Source organism: Pteropus alecto, unplaced genomic scaffold (genome assembly GCF_000325575.1).
Source record: "Pteropus alecto unplaced genomic scaffold, ASM32557v1 scaffold259, whole genome shotgun sequence".
NCBI classification, from domain to species: domain Eukaryota; kingdom Metazoa; phylum Chordata; class Mammalia; order Chiroptera; family Pteropodidae; genus Pteropus; species Pteropus alecto.
The window spans coordinates 247,626-269,738 of record NW_006442492.1 but is presented as its reverse complement, the minus strand read 5'-3'; the positions used below and the strand labels follow the sequence as shown (position 1 = coordinate 269,738).

The window sequence follows — 22,113 nt, the reverse complement described above, 5'->3', positions numbered from 1 at the left end:
GAGAGCCCGGCTCGCGCCGTCCCTACTACACCTCGCGAGCTTGCACGCCCGGTCACTGTCCTCCCGGCCGTCCTCGCGTCCTCCAGGCTCCACCTGGACCAGTGATTTCTCGGCGCCGAGGCCCCCGGGGCTGCATCTGAGCCTCTGCAGCCCGCTGCCGCCGCCTTGGCTGCCACTGCTCTCCTGCTTCCCCTCCCCCAACTCCCGGGGCTCGGAGCAGGAGGAGGAGGGGCCGGTGCATTCTTGCCGCGGCTCTTTGCAACCTGCGGGGGCCGGTGCATACCCTGCGAGGCTTCCGGGCCGCTGCAGGTGCGTGCAACCCCAAACGAGACGACCCCCCAACACCCCCGGGCAAACCCGGGGGCTGCAAGCTGCCAGCGGGCGGTCGAACGAGAGGAAGCAACAAAGACAGGCTGCAGCCGGCGAGAGGGGCCGCGGCCGCCAAGATCCCAGTGTGGGCGAAGAGGGCGCCCCGGGGAGCAGCGCACGGCCGAGCTGCAGCCTTGAGCGGGACCCCGAGGGGAGACGCAGCGCCGCCCGCCGGACGCGGTGAGCACAGGCCTGGGCGAGGATGCGCCGCCTGAGCGCCCGCGCGGCCCGGGTCCCGGGCGGGCGCGACCCCCGTTGAGCCGAGAGACCCTTCACTCCCGACTTCGGACGGCGCGGGCCGGCGCCTGGGTCGCCCTAACCGACAGCGTCCCTTCCTACCCGGAGAGAGGTATCGGCCCCCAAGAGGGGCTTCCTCAGGCAGTCCCTGCCACCTCTGCATGGCTGCAACCCTGCGAGCGGAGAGTCGTCGCTGCTGAGACCTGGTGCCCTCCGACGGCCTGGCTGATCTGGTGAGTTCTGCGGGGCGGGGTTCTGGGTTGGAACTGGTGCACCCCCTGGTGTAGGGGCAGCTAGATTGGAAATAAAGGGGCCCTGGACTTTTGGGGACACTGAAGCAGCAATGCTTCTTGACCGCCCCCTTCCTTCCCACACACAACTTGTCTAGACTTGCCAACCGGCCAGAGTGGAGGTTGCGGGCCCGTTGTGGGGACTCTGCTGGGCCCCGGGGTGCGCATATGTCAGAGGCCACCCCACCCCTAAAGCGGGGTAGCGGCTCCGTCTTCCGAAAATTCCTCAGAAACTCCCGCGTCTTGGAGTGTTTGAGGAGTGGAACACCCAGGATGGGACAGCTTGGGGTTCTCTCAAATAGCCTTTGAGATCTTTCAGGGACATCAGCTCTGAGTGGTATATGGAGTCTCATGGATGCATGTGGCCGGCTGCTTTTGAGGATTGTGCTCTCTGAGGCTAAACCATAGCAGGGTCCCCTTACAGACTGTTCCGACAAAAAAACTCACAGAGAGAGCGGGTGCCCAGTGGGGGCTCGAGGTGATGTCACTACCAGGCCTCTGATGCCACTGGGGTTGCCGTGGCGATGGAACTTGCCTTGACCCAAGGCTGGAGGGGGCAGGGCTGGATGCCTTTGGGTAGTGGAGGGATGAAGGCAGACTCCCTCCACCCCTACTACAGTCCTCTGACCTAAATCCCCAGCGCCCTGATGAAGTGGGGGAGGGAGGCAGCTCCAGCTGTCCCTTCTGATACTCCTCCCCAGAAGGACAGGTGTTCAGCTTTGGACATAGAGCCTGGCAGTGCCTGGGGCCTTAGGATTCCCAAACAGAACAACTTTCTGCTTTCAAAAGAGATACAAAGACCACCTCCCTGAACCCCACACACCCAGCAGGCCTAAGTTCCTAGAGTCCCCAGAGAACTATGGGCTCCCTGCCTTAAAACAGGCTACTTTTGCTTAGGAAAATGTGGCTGCCCCACCCCCAGCCAGAAAAGGTGCAGAGGAGCTGCTGCCTGCTACCCCTCAAGTTCAGGGGGTTCTCTGCTCTTTAACGCCAAGATGAGAGGCTTTGGCCAGTCCTGAACTCCTGATTGCCCCACTCCTTTTGGTGTTTTAGATGATTTGACAAGCTCCATGTGGCACTCATTAAGTGAATGGAGAGCAAGTCAGGCCCATCCGTGCCAAGGTCTGAATAAAGCGTGTCTCTGCCAAGGGGCCAGCTTTGATGGAGGTCAGGCACTAGCCCTCTCCTCCCCACCACACCTCAGCACTAGCCCCGTTTCTTGTGAAGGCCCAGAGAGCCCTCAGGCAGCATCCTGCTGCTGGCTTTTTGATTCCTCTTCTAAGTTCCTTCCAGCCATTGTCGATGTGGGTGAAACTGCTGTGATCACATTTCTAGGAAAAGGTTAAAGAACTGTGTCATTGCTTCAGCAATGTGGGGTGGGGTGAGAGCAGAGGGGAGTGTATGTCAGGTCATGATGAGAAGCCAGGTCCCATTTCTATGCAGCGAGCATTTTTTCTGTTCTACCAGGCTCTCTAGCTAGATTAACAGGTCAATAAATATCAGTGGAGCTGCTTTTGGGGGCTTGGCAGAGAGATGATATTTCCAGCCGAAATGGTGTCGTTAAACACTCAGGCTTCCAAGGATAGAGGAGCAATAGCAGATGGGGGGAGAAGTGGGAGAGGTGGGCAGAAGGGCTGTTTGCGCTGCCTCTCGAAGCTTCCCAGTTTAGAAACAAACTCAAGTGCGCGCCAGAGATCCACAAACACAGGCAGTTGGAGGTCCTTCGTGGAGTATTTACACTTCCACAGCCAATGCTGTCAGAATTGGGCGATTCCTTCTGTTTCCTTCCCTGGGCTTGGCAATAGCACCAGGAGACACGCAGGATGGAGTGCCAGCTTACCCAGCGTCTTCCTACATGTCAGGCATTTTATAGGATCGCAGTTACAACTTGCAGTGGCTCATGTGCTGGGGCCCATTATACAGATTAGGAAACTGAGGCTCAGGTAGAGGAAGTGATGGGCTGCAGGTGCTCAGCCGGGCAACCACAGAGGTTCAGCTGTGAATTGTACTGGCTCCAGAGTCCCCAGGTTTTCCCACCCCCTTACATGGGTGGAAGGGAGGCACCCCCACTTGTTGGGCAGGGTTCCTGCAAGGGCCAGACTCTGGCTATAGAGGGAGTCTGGCCTCACCTGGATGCCTTGCCACACTGAAACCCAGGTTGGAATCCTGCTTCCCTATTACCTATAGAACAGGCTGAGCAGAGTAGTTACTTCTGTCCTGGCCTTGTGAGCAGCCTGCTCCCCTCATCCCCCTGTACCTCTTTCTCCAGCACTGAGGGAAGGAAGGTATGGCTTGAAACCTGCCTGCCAGGAAGGGTTGAGAGCCAGCCCCTAGGCTACTTGTCATCTGCTCCCCACATGGGCTTACCTGGGGTGGGTTGGGAGGCCAGCCTCAGCCATCTCAGGGACCCCCTTGGTAGACACCCAGCTGGTGGGGAAGGCCAGAATGTAGATGGGGCAAGGGCAACTTTAGTAGATCAGGAAAGGCCCTATAGGAATAGTACCATGTCCCTCTTAGGACAAATAGGGATCCGCCAGGCAGAAAAGTGGAACGAGTGTTCTGGGCAGTGGGAGTGGCCAGGTAGCATGCTTGGAAGTGCTAGGGTGTGCTCAATGAGGGGAAGAGGTGGCCCTGGGGTGGCCGTATCCTGGAGGCTTAGGTGAGTGGGGGAGGTTAAAGCAAGGGAGAGGATCCAGGTAGGGCTCCCTTGACAAGGATGGTCACCCTGGACATTCCTGTGGGTCAGCGTGGGGGGGCCTTCTCAGCCCTCTGGACAGTCCCTTCTCAAGGTTAGCTCCCCATCCCCCACCCTCAGTAATCCTTATCACTTGTCTAATTCCATGTAAGCTCACCCATCCCCTATTACCTCTGAGCTTCACATTTGCTCTGGAAGGGTGCTTGGCTGGGTTACTTAACCCCCAGTGATGGAGTGGGTCCAACTGTATGTTGGCTGTGTGACTTCGGGTGAGTAGCTTTGCCTTTCTGAGCCTCAGTTTCCTCATCTGAGAAGGAACTGATAATAGCACCCACTACCCAGGTTATGGTAAGGATTCAGGGAGGGCTTAGAACAGGTGGTGACATACAGTAAGCACTCGATAAATGCACATTCTTGTGGCCTCATCCTCAGAACAAGGCCTTGAATGGCTCTCCCAGTCCCTCTTAGAGCCAAAGATGAAAGACCTTAGGGCAGGTCCCGGACCCCCACCCTTCCAAATGCCTCTGCTGGGTCTCCCACCCACCTACCCAGGGCACTCCACATGGTGAACACACGTGGCTTCAATCTGAGCTCCTGATGGGACACCAGGGCCTGGCCAGGGGGCCAGAGGTTAGGGCCCCTCCCCAACCTCTCTCCTGCCCCTTCTGCCTTCCAATCCCTCACAAACCGGAGGAAGCTAGCGAAGCCACTCATATTCATGAACCGTAATTCAATCAGGCAGCGATTCCTCTGGGCTCGGAGTGGGGGTGAGAACGAAGAGGCACGCACAAAAGGGCCGCTTTATTACCTCCCGCGGGCCGGGAATTGCTGCTCTCCCCTAGCAGCGGCCGGAGCCGCCTTTATTGTGTTAACCCATTTGCGTGTCAAGAGCTATTGTGCGCTTTCTCTGCCTGTGCGGGGCGGGCTGCGGGAGGAGGGCTGCGCGCGGGCCGGTCACCTCCGTGGGCGCCGCCCACCGCCCTGATTGGTTGCTAAGTGATTTGCATCCAAGGTAATCACTTTTATCTCAGAAGGATGTCGACTATAATTATAAGCTACTGACATCTTTTGAAATCTGCCTAATGACTATTTTAGTTTGCATGGGTTGGGGGTGGGGAGGGGGATTCTGGAGACTGGAGGTAGGGAGGAGTCTGGAAGGGGGATGGATTCCTTCCACCTGGACCACTGATCCGTTAGTTGAGAAATTTCTGAGGGCCTACTGCGTGCCTCGAACAAAAGAGGGTGCAGAGGCGTAGATATTGCATTCCTGTGGGCAGTATTAGTGCCATTTCAGAGATGGGGAAGTAGAGGCACTGGGGAATGAGCCACCTGCCCAGAATCGCATTCTCAATAAGCCAGACTCCAGCTGGAACCTTAGTCTCTCTGACTCCCAAATTCCTGTGCTGGCCACTGAGTGGGGTGCAGACAGAAATAATAATGGTAGTCCATCCTGGGTAGAGGTCACCTCGCTGATCCCTCCCAGGGCTTATGTTATAGGCCTAAGAAATGCAAGTACTGTTACTACCCCGTTTTGCCATGGAGAAAATAGGCACAGGGAGGTTATGTCACTGCCCAAGTTCACACAGCCAGGGAGTGGCAGAAGTACGAGATCTGTTAGTAGCCAAAAGTGGGGTTCTGGCTCCCGCCTCCTCAACCCTCTTGTAGTTCCACTTGGTAAACCCCTGACATCAGCCTGGGCCAGGGCACCCTGCTGGCCCCTCTCTGGGTGGCAAAGCCCTAAGGAATCAGATGGCCTACAGCCTCCATTAGGAATTAGATGAGTCTGCAACTAACTCGGATTCTGGACAGAGCCAGATCAGGTCTGGAGGAGAGACATCAAGGAGGGAGAAACTGCAGCTGGCCACAAAGGGCTTCCTGACGGGTGGCGGTGGGGGTGGGTGGGGGTGTTCGTTCTGGGTTCTGAAGACTGGGTGGAACTGCGCAGTGTGAAGTGAATGGAGATGTCACTGAGGAGGAAGTTTGAGAACTAAGGGGAATGACCAGGAAGGGCAGGGGAAGCTTATAAGATGGTGGAGATAAAAGGGAGACAAACTGGGAGCATGTATAGAGCCTTGAGTGTGATTAGGGTGGGACCTTGGCTCCTTTACTCTCACTGGCTGTGGGTGCTCAAATTTTCTTGCAGACTTATGGGTGGGATGAGCTTGAGTGTGCTGAGTGCTCTAGTCAGCTTGACTGAGCCTTTCAGAGCTGGATGGGCCAGGCTCAGGGTCCCGGCCCCACAGCAAACTAGCATCCCAGACACAGCAGCTGTTTGGGGCCCTGGGAGCCCCTACCATTGTGCAGAGGGCACAGGGAACAAAGGGCTGAGAGGTCAGGGGGTAAGGCCGAGGCAGGCTGTGAACAGGCGTGCGGGGATGGGGACTTAATGACGTAGAACTTAATGACCCAGAGTCTGTGGGGAGGGAAACCTCCCTTGGAGGAGGGAGAGAGAGGGGAGGAGGAAGGCGGTCCAGCAGCGGGCTGTCTGCTCTAGGATTTGATGCCAGGGCAGGGGCAGCTTCCCTACAGGGCCCAGGTCAGAGCTTGGCATTGAGGGAGGCAGAGGTGGCAGGGCCTTCTGGCCTGCCGTCTCCAGGCCTGAATTTGAGACTTGGCCCTGTCCCTCAGCATCTGCATGACCTCAGTCTCCTCATCTGTCAGATGAGCCCAGGGTCATCTTTGGAGGGCAGCTGTGAGGCTTGGCAGTAACTGATAGCAAGAGGGCAGTAAACAGGAACTGCTATTTTTGTTCTTTATTCATCCACTCATTCAGAGAGATTCGCTTCTCCGTGCCAGGCTCCCTGCCAGGTGCTGGGGACACAGATGATCAAGCCCAGTTGCCTTGAAAGGTGGTGAGGCCTCCAGCACACCATCACAGTACAGTAGCTAGTCACCACAATACAGGAATTCACAGTCTGCAGGCATTGTGCCAGGAGCAGGGGGACAGCAGGAAACAAGCCAGATATGGCCATTTGGGGCCCTCATTCTCTCAGAGTATGCTAGGAAATTAGAGGTGGAAATTTATACTTCCGACTGGGGTAGCCAGAGAGAGCTCCCTGGAGGTGGAGGCACGTCTGATTGCTGGCTTTGGGGGCTTCTGTCTAAACACCTTTGCCTATTGTGGGAATCATAGGACATTTTTGGCATCTGCTATGTGCTAGACTGGGCTTCTGGTTACGCATTTTGTTCTCATTTAATTCTCATGGTTCTGAGAAGGGTGTTTTCATCCCTGTTGTGTAAATGAAAAAACCGGGGCTCGGTGAGGTGAAGCGACAGCCCCAGGCCACGTGGCAGGTCAACAGAACCCCCTTCATTATCCACACAAGCTTTTGCCTTTCTCTGCCTGTGAGGGCACTTAGTTGGGTGGGGCTGTTACAGGAGGATCCTTGCAAAAGGGCTGAGGGACCCAGTTCTGAGCCAGCTATTGCGTTTATGAGCTACAAGACCTGGAACTGGTCATCCTCCTACCCCCACCCCAGCCAGGCATCAGCTGTGTCCTCTGTAAAATGTCAAGGATGGCGAAGCTGTGGCATATCTGGCTTTCCTTACACAGCTGTGCCCTTGGCAGACATTGCCAATCAATTGCTGCCCTCTTCCCCTGCTGAGTTCTTCTCCTGACCTTGGGTTCTTTCCAGGGCTGTGGGCAGGCAGCACCAATCAATCAGTGGGGTTCTTTCCAAGGCTCTACAATCTAATAGCTGAAGCCCTCTTGCCTGCCTGGCCCGGATGAGCTCAGGGGTCCCACTGGCCCTTCTCTGTGTGCTTCAGAAGACCAGGCTATCAGAGCGAGGAATTCTGGGGGATCTTTTCTGAAGATATGGGTTTTTAGCCACAAGAGCTATGGAAGTGTGAGAGTCTGTTACCTTCCTCTGTCTCCCAGAGAGATCTGTATCCCAGTCCGTGCAGTCCAGCACATGCTCATTGCAAGTGCTCTGGGCAGATTCCAAATGCTTTCAGTCTGGATAATAATAACAGCATTTATTGAGCTCTTCCTGAGAGCTAGGTCCTTCAGGGGCATCCTCTCATTCATCGTTCTGCAGGACACATACTGCAGTGTGCCTCTTAGCACCTCTAGGAAGAATTCTTAGCCTGTTTCAGAGATGAGGAAACCAAAGCTCAGTGGTTAAGCACTTGCTAAGCAGCTGAGCTGGCATTCACACCTAGGTCTCAAAGTCCACAGCCTCGAGCAGGACTGAGAGTGACAGACAGGAAAGCCTTTCTGGAGGAAGTGTCTTGAAAGGCTGGTTGACTTCTACAGGCAGAGATGGGCCTTCTAGGACGGGGAAGGAGGCCCTTCTAGGTGGAGGGAACAACATGAGAAGCAGCTCAGAGGCAGGCAGGCAGGCAGGCAGGCAAGAATGTTTAGATTGAAGGACTAGTTTGTGGCTGGATGTGGCTGGTCAGTTGTTACTTGTGATGAAGTTAGAGTTGGATACCATCGGCATTTAATAAGATGTTTGATATAATTTCAATCTTTTATATTTATTAAAACTCCTTACACAGCTGTGCCCTTGGCAGACATTGCCAATCAATTGCTGCCCTCTTCCCCTGCTGAGTTCTTCTCCTGACCTTGGGTTCTTTCCAGGGCTGTGGGCAGGCAGCACCAATCAATCAGTGGGGTTCTTTCCAAGGCTCTACAATCTAATAGCTGAAGCCCTCTTGCCTGCCTGGCCCGGATGAGCTCAGGGGTCCCACTGGCCCTTCTCTGTGTGCTTCAGAAGACCAGGCTATCAGAGCGAGGAATTCTGGGGGATCTTTTCTGAAGATATGGGTTTTTAGCCACAAGAGCTATGGAAGTGTGAGAGTCTGTTACCTTCCTCTGTCTCCCAGAGAGATCTGTATCCCAGTCCGTGCAGTCCAGCACATGCTCATTGCAAGTGCTCTGGGCAGATTCCAAATGCTTTCAGTCTGGATAATAATAACAGCATTTATTGAGCTCTTCCTGAGAGCTAGGTCCTTCAGGGGCATCCTCTCATTCATCGTTCTGCAGGACACATACTGCAGTGTGCCTCTTAGCACCTCTAGGAAGAATTCTTAGCCTGTTTCAGAGATGAGGAAACCAAAGCTCAGTGGTTAAGCACTTGCTAAGCAGCTGAGCTGGCATTCACACCTAGGTCTCAAAGTCCACAGCCTCGAGCAGGACTGAGAGTGACAGACAGGAAAGCCTTTCTGGAGGAAGTGTCTTGAAAGGCTGGTTGACTTCTACAGGCAGAGATGGGCCTTCTAGGACGGGGAAGGAGGCCCTTCTAGGTGGAGGGAACAACATGAGAAGCAGCTCAGAGGCAGGCAGGCAGGCAGGCAGGCAAGAATGTTTAGATTGAAGGACTAGTTTGTGGCTGGATGTGGCTGGAATGTGGGAAGAGACCATGGAGGAAGCCAGGGCTGGTCTCGGCATTTGGGCTTTGCCTCCCTGGAGTAGGGAGCTGTGGCAGCTCTTTGAGCAGAGGAGCAATCCAGTCCTGTCTAAGTGTATTTATTCAACATTCCCATGAACCCAGGGTGAAGTCAGCTGGTGCTTGGGGTGACCCCTGGTCTTCTGTAAGCTTTAGCCTAGAACAGTGCCTGGTATACAGTAGGAAGGTAGCCAATAAATGTTTTTTGAATGAATTAATGAATGCTCACTGGACTGAAATGCTCAGCTGCAAGGAGGAGAGGCCAAAGTCTTTCTTTCTAGGAAAAATTGAATACCAGGTCTGGGGCGAGGCAAGGGGAAGGAGCCAGATAGGTACCTGGGGCAGGAGCTTCCCTCCAAGGACTCCCAACCCTGTTGCCTGTCCCCAAGACCTCTCCTAGACCTTCCTAAAGGGCTGTCCCTGCCTTGCTTTCATGCCTGGCGGGCAGCCTAGACCCAGAGCTTGGGGGGATAAAAGATGAAGGTTCATGACCATTTTTTAACTCAATAAAGGGAGAGACAAGCTGCAGGCTGCAGGCCGGAGATATAATTAGTTCGCAGCAGTAGCGCTTTCTTGATTTAGCTTCTGAGAGAACAAGACAAGGATGTTATACCCAATTAGCAGTAACATCCAGTCGGAGCCTCAATAGGTGAGATAACAAGCTATTTTTATGACTTTTCTTTCCCAGCTTGGAGGGGGCGGGGGAAGCGGGTATCAAGGCCTTATTTCTTTTCATCAGGGAACAATTATTAGCGATCTCAGGATTTCCCCAAGCCAAATGATGCATTTTTAAACCCAAACAAGCAAACGTCCCAGGGTGGCAGGCTGGCATTTTAAGCCCAGGAGTAGCGGAAGGGGTACAGGCCCCTCAGCCCCATTCTGCAAGCCCTCTGAAAAGGTTCCCAAATGCAGAGAGCCAGTTGGTATGGGAAGGGGAAGCCCAGGCCCTTGTGATGTTCTCAATGGCTGCCTTGATTTCCCTACTTGTTTCAAGGAGGCAGGCCCAATTCCCCCGGGGATGAGGAAGGAGCCAGTTCTGGCCTTTGGCAGATGCTCCTGGCACCATCCTTGATCCTTTCTGCCAAATGTACCAGAGGTTCTGACTCCTCAGCTTTGAACCTGCCATTGTACTCTGCCTGCTGGACCCCCATTATGGCTCACACTGCCTGACCACCCTTCTGCCTGTTCTGGGTCCCAAACCCAGTCTCTGGCAGAGTCTGAGTGGTGATTAGCTCCACTCTATCCACCCTCATTATCCCCTGCCCCCGCCAGGGTACCCAGCACTGGCCAAGTCTCTGCTGGACAGGGAAGCCCTGCCAAGCCCCACCCCAACTGCCTGGCCACCCTCCGACTCTGGGCGAGGGCTGGGGAATGCCCAGAGAGGGAGCTGGCAAGGCTGTCTCAATACCCCATCGGCTTGGGCCCCAAGCCCAGAGCAGGTTCCTGGGCCTCTACCCATCCTGCAGCATCTGGCCCCACCCTACCCCAAGTCCCATCTCCCTGTCAGTGTGGAGCCCCACGTTCAGACAACTGACAAATCCAGCCATGCAAAGTGGGAGTTTAATTGCAAACAGTTTTTATGGATCATGGGCCCATCTGTGCCACCATATGCAAAAGAAAAAAAATCCCCATTAAAAAAAAAAAATTTCTCCCTGCCCCACCCTCCCAAACTGACTCCAAAGGAAACAGTTGCCAGGGTTTTTCTGGCGAGTGCCAAGCACAGAGCTGGAAACTGCCCTGGGGGCTTCCTGCAGGGTGGGTCTGGCAAAGTCAAGGGGTCAGGTGGGGCCTGGGTAAGAGGGCCCTTGAGGCCTGACTGCTGAGGAGGCTACTGCCTCAATAAACTGCCAGCAGTTCCTGTACCCACTAGGTTCTCTCTCAGCTCTGGCCTTTGCACGTGCCATGTAGCTGTTGAACCCGCTGTCCTTTCCCAGCCACATTGCTGGTGCTGTTTGCATGGCCTGTAAAACAGGACTTGGCATGGAGTGGGCATTGCACAGTGCTGATGGAAATGTGGGAATGAGTATGTCGTGTGGCCCTTAGTTGAGGCACTTCTTCTATTTCTAGCCTAGGAAAAGGACCCCATGAGGGTTTGAGATATTCTCAGTGACTGCCTTGATTTCCCTACCTGCTTCAAAGAGACTGGGCAATTTCCCCATGAGGCTGCCCAGGCTCACAGACTCTTTTTCCCAGGGTCCAGTCTTCTTGCTGTGGTTCCTGGCTTGAAGGTGAATTTCACCCAAGGGTTAGCCTACTCCAGTTCCTCAGAAAGGGCTTCCGCCTGAGGCCTGAGTGGGCTGCTTATCGGGGTCCTGAAAGGACCCCCCTCTGAGGCAGCCTGCCAGTGTTCAAATGTCACGCTACCTCATCCCAGTGACTTCAGACTGTCATTTCTCCCTGTTCCTCAGTTTCTTCGAATGGGGATAAGTTGATGGGATACTGCACATGAAGTGCTATATTAATCTGTCATGTCTGTTCCCCAAGGTAGAGTCTTGCTTTGTTTGCTGATATCTTCCCAGCTTCCTAATAAGGACACTTGATGTTTATTGAATGAACGAATGAGTGAATGAATGACTGACTGACTGAATGGATGGATGGATGGATGGATGGATGAGTGAGGTATTAGGAGGACTCTCCAGGGAGGGAATAAGACACAGCCTCTTGGCTTGCCAGCAATTCAGGGTTTTTACACCCTTTCTGTTGGAGTTTAGAAATCACTGTGCAACCTGTAGTGATTCTGAACTTCATTCTACTGATGAGGAAAACTAACTTAGAGAGATCAAGGGATTCTCCCAAGGTCACGCAGCTGGAAAGAGGCCAGAGCTGGGACTGGAACACTGATCCCTGTGACTCCAGCTGACCAAGTTCCTGCCCCTCACATAGGTGAGGAAGGTTAGGCCCAGAGTGGGGAAGGAATTTGGCCAAGGTCACACAGCAAGGAAATAGCAGCCAGCGTTTGTGGGGTCCTTCCTACCCTCGTTATAAGATGAGGAAACAGAGGGCCTCTAGCCTCAGAGCCAGGGGAGGCCAGTCCCACTGCTCTTCTCTCCTTCCCCTCCCTCCCTGCCTCTCCCCCAGGTCAGTGCCCAGGATCATTGTGCCTGTGGGTTTCCCCATCAACTTTATAAACTGGCGTCTCAGTATGTGCCAGCCAGCAGCCAGGCCCCATGCGGGGTGACGCCATGCCCAAGGCCCCGAGGCCTGGTACTTGGTGCAGCCCTCCCACAACAGGTAGCAGGGGAAAGTGAGATCTCCAGGGCCCAGGCAAGCATAGGCTGGCCAGGCCCCTGGCAGGAGCTCAGGCCAGGCAGCCTTTTACCGCCCCTTTTAGATCAGCAGCTCCCATTGTAATCATTAAAACTATTAGAAGGAAACGTTCGCTTGAAGCAAATGTCAGGCGCCGAGCTGTGCTTTGTAAACGCTCACAATTAATGCCAATCAGGCCCGAGAAAAAGCCGGCCCGGAATCCTGTCTGTTTCGTCTCATTTGTCAGCTGGTGCCGCTTCATGTTGCACATTTTCATACAATTGCTATAAACATAAAAGGGAAACTCCACAGTGTTCCCAGGCGCCCGGATGGTGCACGCGGGCTTAATTACTTGGTATTCCACTGTTCACTTGGCCGCCCCGAGTGGGTGAGAGGGAGAAAGGGGGACTTTGTTTGGCAGGGTGAGGTTCTCCTGGGGGTCAGCCAGAGAGGCGGGTCAGCCTCCAGGCCTCGGTCTCTTGCCCTACCTGCCCCAGGCCACATGGCCCATGGAGCTGAGGATATCTATGAAATAAGAACAAACTGCTAAAATATGTTTGCAAAACCCTCAAGGAAAAAATAGGACCTCCGAGTCTTCCAGACTTAGCTTCAGATCCCTAGTCCATCTCCTAGAATTAGCCATTGGGTTTACTGCCCTCCTCCTGCATACCAGGCACTATGCCACTTGCTAGCTGGGCCTCAGTTTCCCCATCTGTGAGTTGGAGGTAATAGCCCAGTGGTCAGGATTTCAAGCTTGCTGGGGCTGGGCTCTGGGCTAAGGGCATTGAGCAGGCCTTTTCTCATTTGGTTGTTGCACAGACCCTTTGAGGATCAACAGAGAGGGACTGGCCTGGAGTACCACAGCTAGAAGTGGTAGAGCTGGGCTTTGGACCTGGGTTGCTGATCTCCAGAGCCCATAACCATTGTGCCTCTCATGGTAGCCATAGGTTTGAAAGGAGATGATGGAGCTGGAAGTCCCAGGACACAGTAGGTGTTTCATGAACAGTAGCTGCTGTCATTCGGTAAAATCTGCTGCCAGCAGATAGGCCAGGGGCAGTAAGGGGCTCAGGCCCTGGCCTGAGGGTCAGCATCAATACACATGCATCTTGCTGGGTAGAGAGTGGAGGGTGGAATGGTCTATGAGGGGGTACTGTCCCCCATTTCCTACCCAGGGGGCTGGGCCCCCCAGGTTTCCAGGGTAGGGCTGAGGAGGGATATACTGAGAACATGACTGGCCAGTCCTCAGGACACTTCTGCCTGCCACCCCCTCCCCCAGGTACCTCTGATCTGGCTCTGAGGTCCTGGGTGCTAACTGTGTGCCAGGCCTTACATAGCCTAACGGAACCCTCAACAGCCCAGAAAGTTGGGTGTGTTATTATTATTGTCTCCATTGTACAGATGAGAAAACCAAGGTCCAAACTAACCTGAGGTGACACAGCTAGGAGAGGGTACACTGGAGCCAGATTCATGTGCAGGTTCATCCATGCTAAAGTCTTTTTCATGCTTTCCCAATCCCCTCCCCATCGTGGCCTGGACATGGCCTTGCCACACAGTACAGATGAAAAACCAAGGGCCAAACTAACCTGAGGTGACACAGCTAGGAGAGGGTACACTGGAGCCAGATTCATGTGCAGGTTCATCCATGCTAAAGTCTTTTTCATGCTTTCCCAATCCCCTCCCCATCGTGGCCTGGACATGGCCTTGCCACACACTATGAACCCTCCCCAGGACCCTTTCGAGCTCTCTGGTTCTCCGTGGATGGGGTCTTCTGAGGCCAGGCTGGCTCTGCAGGGACACACCAGGCTTTGTGTAGCCTTGGGCAGGCTCCGGCCAGGCAGGGTAGCCAGCAGGGTGGGGAGAGGGCGGTGCAACCCAGCTGGCCAGGGATAAATGCTCAGAGCCAGGAATAGAGGCCCTTTTGTATGACACTCAGTGGGGGAGGGGTGCTGCCAGCTGCCACCCTGTGTGATGAGGGAGGTCCAAGTCCTCTACAAAGGTCTGCCGCCATCCCAAGGGGACTGGCCAGGAGCCTGTCATCTTCTCCCCTGCCGCGTCCTTCCACCATTATTTGCCTTCCTCTTGTTTCCTGGGGGCTTCTGGATGCTATGGAGTCACTGGCAGCCATTTACTGGGTTTGTTGTGGGCCTACTATGTGCTACCACTGGTCCAGGCATTCCACCAACCCAACAAATAAAGGGCAGTAGTCCTATATGACAGATGAAGACACTGAGGTTCAGAGAGGACAGGTGACTTGCCATACTGCCACAGCTGGCCATGAAGCCATGATCTGTGCCCTGCTGGTCTGGGGTCCTGGGACCCAGGGCTGCAATTCGAGATGCCTGCCTCAGTTGTCTGGGTGGCCTCAAGAGGACTACTGGCTGTCTTCACTCCCTGGGTGGGCACCAGGCATCCATTCCATCCCTCCATCCTGGCTAGGCTCTAGGCTAGCAGCTGCAGCTTTATTGGGGGCCAAGCACAGGACCCTGTTAAAGGCTGCCCTACCCATTAAACCTTCTCTAAACCTCCGTCTTCTTGGCTTAAAACTAAGAATGAAGTAGAATCCGGCACTGGGGATGTTGTACCAGAATGCAGGTAAAGCACTGAGCTCAGTGTCTACACATGCTTAGGATGCACGAACATGGCCTGGGGTTTACAGCATCCGTACCATTTCCTGGGAGAGATGAGAGGACGAGCTGAGGCAGTGAGCTGGTGGCAGGGTAACTCTAAGGAGCATAAGCACATGGCAGGGATTGTCTTACTGCAGCCCCATTTTACAGGTCAGCAGACTGAGGCTCAGGTCACTGAAGCGACTGGTTAAGGGTCCCAGGATCCCAAGGAGCCAGGAACACAGGAAAGGTAGCTTCCTGAACCTCACCTGGCCCACTTGGCAGCTGTCCACTGCAGACACTGACCAAGTCCTCTCTGAAACCAGCTCTATGGAAGGCCTAGAACCACCCACAGGAAGCCCCCAAAGGCCACTTAGCTTCTCAGAGCATATTCTAGTCACCTGGGACTAGCTCACACCCACCAGGTCATTCCTTTCTTTAGGCTTTTGCTTAGGCCAGAGCTCGCACCAGGAGCACCTCCACCGTCCCCTTCCCCAGTGCACTCGTGCATATACACACACGTGCCTTCGTAACTCAGACTTGCCTCTTCCCTAAATACCCCCTGTCTAGTTGAGGCGTGGAGCCCTCACTCTGGGTCTCGTACCCTGCTCACCACTACCAGATCCCTGAGCCCCCCAAGCCTTTTCACTTCTCCCAGCTCTTCAGTGTGGTGCATAGTAGGCCTTCATTAAAGTCTGAAACAAAGACGCAGCCCTGGCTGTCAGAGACCTCGTCCCCCGCTAGCAGGAGAAACAGATAGAAATAGATCAGTGACAAGGCTGCATGTCTGGGGATGGGACACCCGAAGTGCAGGACATGTCTGGGGATGGGACACCCAAGTGCAGGACACCCGAAGAGCAGGAAGCTCCCATCCTGGCTCTTCCTCCTACAGACAGGAACAAATATTTCTGAGCCCCTACTATGCTCTTAAAAACTGGGCCATCTCATTTTAATCCTCCCAAGGCAAGGCAAAGGGTTTACAGATGGGACAAGAGGCTCAGAAAGGCAGATACTGGTTGACGCCACACAGCTTCTGAGGGTGGAGCCTCGGTCTGAGCCTCGGACTATTAGACCCCAAAGCCCGTGCCCTTCTCCAGAGCAGAAAATTCAGGTGCCCATGAGGCCAACCAGGTGGCACAGTAAACAAAGCAGCCGTCACAGTGGTTCTAAAGCTGCCAGTTTTAGTTTGTTTTCAAGAGAAACCAGATAATGAGAATTGTAAGTAGAATCTTAGATTTTTTTTCTTTTTAATATTGGCAACCTGTCACTTTTTTTTTTAACTGCATCAAGGAGGGCAAAGGAAAGATGCTTGTGGGTGGGATTTGTACCTTTCAGTGATGGGGTATTGTCTGGGTGGAGGGCATGATGGGGATCCCAGATGTCATGCCACCTTCATCCCCAATCCTGGCCAGCAAGAGTCCCTAGAACCCGGTGGCAGCTCCACATACCCTCAAGACACCGCCAGAGGCAGGAGGCAGGGCCCAAGCCCCACGAGGGCACCACCCAAATAGCTATAATCAGCAGCCTCGCCAAGACTTCAAACTCACCCAATTATCTTGCGAGGGAAAAAAAACACAAAATGAAAACAAATTAACATGTTTGCATAGAAGCTGCTGCAGCAACACACACAGCCGCGCACACGCATATGCTGGCACGTGCCCTGGCGAGGCTCGAGAAGCCGCTGCCACCCTTCCCCAGGCCTAGCACCCACCTGGCAGGGCTGGGGTGTGCCAGGCTGTGCCCACTGCCCTGGGTCAAAATGTACCTTAGGGCTAGCAACTAGATTGTCCCCAAACCTGATGGGCACTGCCTCAATCCATGAGATTTCAGGGATTTTTTTCCACTTTAATAAACACATAAAATTTATTGTATGCCAGACTTCAGCCTCATTGATCTGAACTCCTTTCTTCATACGTGGAACTGAAGCACAGAGAGGTTAGTTGATCTGCCCGAGGGTGCACAGCTGGCAAGTAGAAGTGCTGGGGTTTGAACCCAGGTGAGCCAGCTCCAGAGTCCTATAACCATCGTGCCTTCTCTGTGGCTCCCTCTAGTCTGTGGATGATATGCCAAGACCTCAGGCTGGCCTTCAGGGCCCCTCCCTAACCCCAGCTCCTCCAGCCTGTGTCCATTCTTCTCTCGCATACCTCACCCCTGCCCTGCATGCTCTGTCATGGCAAGAGGCTGTGCGTGGGTAGTTATGACTGCAGAGCCAGATAGCTCAAATCCCTGATACACCGTCCCTCACTGGATGGCTTTGGACAAATGAATTCTCCCTGTGCCTCAGTTTCCCCTTCTGGAAGACTGGGATAATAGTCCTTACCTTAGGGAGGTTAGGACTCAGTGGGTGTGTTACCTCTGGTGGCTGCCCGTGGGGTGGGGTCCCTACACCAGAATGCCCTCACTGCCCCCCACACCATTCAGTTGGCCCTAAAAGAACTGGCTCACCAGACTCCCTGAGCCCCCACTAGGTGCTTTTAGGCTCTGTGCCAGTACACACAGTCAGGGGGCTCAGATATTCCCTCTTCCAGGAAGCTACTCCTCCTGGGAACTAACCCTCTTCGCTGGGCTCCCTCGAAGCTCCACCTGAACCCGGGGATTCACCTCTCTAAGCCCCTTGATGTCCTCTCTGGCCCATGACGGTGAAAGCTGAGGGTGGACATTGCTGTCACAGTGGATACCCAGTGGGTGGTGGATTTCAAGGAGCTAAGAGGGCAACAGTAAGAGTAGCTGCTGCCATTGGGCGGGTGACACAACATCCGGCTTAGTCCTCACCAAGGCCTGGTGGGGAGGTATGGTTTCTAGCCCCATTTTTCAGACAGAGATACTGAGGGCCTGAGGGACTCAGCGACTTTTAAGAGAGTCCTGCTGGTAAGTGGCAGAGCCACGGTTCAAACACAGTTCTGGGTTTGTGCTTTAGCCAGGGTGCTGTTTGACCCCTTCTGGATGCCACCGGTCAGGGGCTGAGGTGGGCAGTGCCTCGATGGTCTGGAGAGTGAAGGCCAGTGGAGCGGTGGTGGTGGTGGTAGCCTCAGGATGTCCCCTTTGGCCTCAGGATGTCCCCTTTGACATCAGCCTCTTGGCCTGCAGTCATGCCAACCACTCAGGGCCAAGGTGGCACCCAAGGGAGGTGACTCAGTGCCCACCCCAGGAGTGGGCAGTCCTGTAGGACATTGAGTACCCACTGGAATCCCTGCCCTTCCTTGGCACAGCCCTCCACTGTCTCGAGAGTCCTTCAGGCCTGCTCCACATCCAGACCCCACCAGGTGGCCTTGTACAAACCCATGTCTTCTCTGAGCCTCTGCTCCCTGCTAGAAGGCAGGAGCAAAGGATTTACCCCCACCTCTCGGGGTGAGCTCAAGCCTAAGAGGTGGCGTCTTGCATGTGGTTGCTGTTGGATGAAGTAGTCCCCCTCCCAGACCTCCTAAGGGGCCGGCCCCCTCCTCCAGAAGCTTCCCAGCCCTTGAGCTTTCAAGATACAGCTGGGGCTTGCATCACCTCCCAGACCATGCCCCACTGGCATGTGACAGTGGGCCTGAGAGGAGGCTTTTGCCTACTTTCCACCAGCCCTGCCTCTCTGCCTACTCACCACTATGTTGAAGAACACTCAGACATCAGTTCTCTGGTGGTCCAGGTGTTCCAGATATGTGGAGGGGTTTGTTCGGTTGAGGTGGTAAACTGCAGTGAGAGGAGGAGGAAGGGACCCCATGGCAGTGACCGGAGACGAGACCGTGAGCCCTGGGCCATAGGAGGAGCAGGCAGGAATGAGGGGCCCCAACGCATCCCTCTGTTTGTTCAGTGGGGATTTATTGAGCATATGTTATGTGCTTGGCCTTGGAGTAAAAAGAGACTAGAGGTGTGTCTGTGAGGCCCCAGCTGGGCCACGTCACTGCTGTGCACCCCTCGCAAGCCATGTGGTCTCTCTGGACCCAACCTCCATGAACAGAGCTATGGAGGGAGTTGCAGTAGTAGTTGGTTGAGGGCCTGGGAATTGCACACTCAGAGGTTCAAACTCTAACCCACCCCTTGGGGGTAGGGTAGAAGCCAGTTCAGTGGCTGTCCTGGAGCTGTGAATGGCAGGGGACCTGGCTCCCTCCTGTCCTCCTGCACACCTCAGAGAGCAAAAGCTAGGGGTCGGTGGAGTACAAGAAGGTGGGAAAAGGTTCTTTTTCCTCCCCCATTACAAAAATAATACTCATCTTTTAGTATTTGGAAATGGCAAATCTGATGAAGAAAAATTCAGCCATCATCCAACTGCCCAGAGCTGAGCACTTGGTCTCATGATAGAGACATTCTTCCCAGATGTTAAGCATTTGGGAAATGTCTGATTTTGTCTTGCATAATTGACCACCCTGGTCAAGCAGGGCTCACATGAATGAGTGGGTGCATGGATGCGGCCAGGCCCAGGGTCTGGCACCAAGAAAGGGCCTGCTCTATGCTAAGCCTATCCTGGGCCCTACACCCATCAGCATGTTCTGGCCTGAGCTTCTGGGAGCCACCTGCCTGCTCGCTTGCCCGGCAGCCCATTGTCTGGCATGTGGGGGCTCTGAGCAGCCGTTGTTCTGCGCACATCTGATCCTGTCTTTTCCACATCAGATCATTTGTAACCGTCACCAGGCAATCGGGCCCATTGCTGATTCAATCTCGGCTTTGTGCTGTCACAGCCGTTTTTCTGCGCCGGGCTGATTTTGAAAGGAGGCCCATCTTCTGGGCCCGCTTTTCATAAGCAGAGGGGAGGGGGTGTGGGTGCGTGCGTGTGTGTGTGTGTGTGTGTGTGTGTGTGTGTACACATCCCCCACACGTGTGCGTACATACACACATAATTGGTCTCTGCCTCTCATCACCAAGAGTAGAATTTGGAACGAAGTAGGCGGAGAGGGGCCCCTGGGCTGCCACCCTGACCTCCATCCTCTACCTGTCCACCCTGAGCACCTACTGTGTGCCCCAGTGTGCAAACACAGCAAAATCTGTGCTCAGGTAGGGGAGATAGATGCTAAATCATTCATAAGATCATTTCAGAGTGATAACGGCAGTGAAGGAACTACAGTGGTGATGGGATAGTGGCCAGGGCAGAGGGTTGCCAGCTTAGTTTGGGTGATCAAGGAAGGCTTCTTGGGGGAGGTGATGTTTGAGTTGAGGCATGAACGAGGAGACAGAGCTGGTACAGGGAATGCCACCCAGTCCGACCTAAGATGTCCTGTAAGTATAAAATCTACCCCCAGATTTCGAAGACTTAGTATGAAAAAAAAAGAGTAAAATAGTAATTTGTGAATATTGATTACATGTTGAAGTGAGAGTATTTTGGATATATTGAATTAAATAAAATAAATTATTAAACATAATTCCTCCTGTGAGCACTAATAAATTTATAACACGTTATATTTCTGTTGGAGAGCATGGCTGTAGAATATTTAGGTACAAATAAAACTGCAAATTCAAAGGCCCTGGGATGAGACCAGAGTCAGCCTGTGAGAGGACGGGAAGAAAAGCCAGTACAGCTGAGCGGGGTGAGCAAGGGGAGGGGGACAGTATCGGGAGGGAGCTGGGGGGAGGTTCCCACACAGGATATTGTTACAAATGCCCTGGAAGCCAGTGAAGGAGTTTTGAGCAGAGAAGGCAGTTCCACATGGAAAAGCTCAGCCTGCCCCCAGCAAGGTGGAGAATGGCGCATGGGGGCCGTGTGGAAGTTGAAAGGTGATAGGGCACATGGTCAGAGCAGGTGGTCAGAGCAGGGGTCCCTTGCAGAAGAGTTGCTGACAGGAACTGCTGGAGGGCTGGCTAGACTGGATCTGTTCCTGTCCCCTCACCCCCAGAAAGCTCGCTGCTTCTCTTCACGCCTGGATTTCAAAGCTTCTGGGCCTTCCTGTCCCCCTATCTCTCTCATCACCCATTTCTACCTTCCCTGGCTACCACTGCCTCCTCATGGAGCAGCTGCTCCCTGTCATGTTAGGGAATTTATAATACACTCCAGCATCCTGGTGGGCAGTGGTTAAATCCCTTTTAAGAAGTTATTTTTAAAAATACACAAGTGATATATGTGCACCACAGAAAAATCAGAAATAAAGAGAAGCACACAAAAGAAAAATCAAACTCCCCAGAGATAAACACAGTCACACAGGCCAGGCTGTAGCCAAGCTTGAGTTAGAACCCAGGTGGTCTGGCCCCACCTCCCCAACGCTAAAATTAGGGTGCCCCGTGCCAGATGACACAGAGTTCCTCCACTAGAAACGGGATTAGAGATACTGCACACACATCATCCCCTGCTCCAGCCCAGCAAAGGCTGGAAGCTAGAGCCCTGGCCCATGCATAAGTGGGGTTTGGCCATACACCCTGCTCCGTTTCTGCACCCCTGCCCCAATGCTCCACTAATTTCTGTGCCAGCCTGACCTCCCTGAAGCATCTGTTGAACCTTGGCTTCAGGCTGAAAGTCAAGATCAGCCTTTATCGGCCTCTTTCTTTTCCGCTCTCCTCCCCTCCTACTCACCCTGCCCGCCTCAGTTTCTCTTCTCCTAAGCACTCCTAGCCATTCCCGTCTTCTTCCCGTCCTCTTCTCCCCTCGGGGTCTAATCTTCAGGCCCACCCCTTCCACTACCCAGTCTGTGACCTTAGATAGCCGCTGCCCCCACGGGCCTCTGTTTCCTCATGGGTACAGCGACCATAGTAACTGTTGCTTTGTCTCAGATGTGGGGTGGGTTAAATGAGGTGATGTCTGTAACGTGCTGGGCCCATGGGGAACACTAAAAATAAAAACTAGCTCCTATTATTGCTCTGATTATTAGATTTTCTCCTTCCCTGTCATTGAGTTAACCCTGAACTGTGGGTGCAGGAATAGGGGTTGGGGTGCAGGGGAATAGGTGATAGGATGGCTGGGAGCACCCAGCCCCTCCCAGCTCCATGATGGGTCCTACTTTTACCCTCTGCACACAGAGTTCCTTCTTCCAGGTTGTCGTCCTGTTATCTGGAGTCATTTGGTAACACCACTGTCCTTTTGGTCTCCACTTAGATACTGTTCCTCCAGGAAGGTCCCACAATTTCCTCCAAAAATGCTGGGTTGAGGCCTTTTCCCTGAGCTCCCTCAGCCCCTATTATGTAGCGTCGTAGCACAGATGGCATTCAGTATTGATTCCCAGCTTCACCCACATCTCACCCCTTATCTGGAAGGTGACGATGGAGACTTGATAGCACTTGTCATTAAAGAGCCAAGGCCAGAACTAGGAGATGGGAGGCCTCCAGTGACTTGTATAGTTGGCCCCAACCCAAATTTCCTACCTTGGGATCTG

At 53.9% G+C, this 22,113-nt stretch overlaps 1 protein-coding gene across 1 annotated transcript in view; it reads left to right on the top strand.

The window, feature by feature from the left end:
• The first annotated feature begins 6 nt into the window (after window positions 1-6).
• The window catches only part of FAM222A (family with sequence similarity 222 member A), a 55,012-nt gene continuing 32,905 nt past the window's right edge, over window positions 7-22,113 (top strand). The window contains exon 1 of the mRNA XM_006922149.3: window positions 7-839. The gene's annotated coding sequence lies outside the window, so the exon portion shown is untranslated. The remainder of the gene's footprint in view (window positions 840-22,113) is intronic.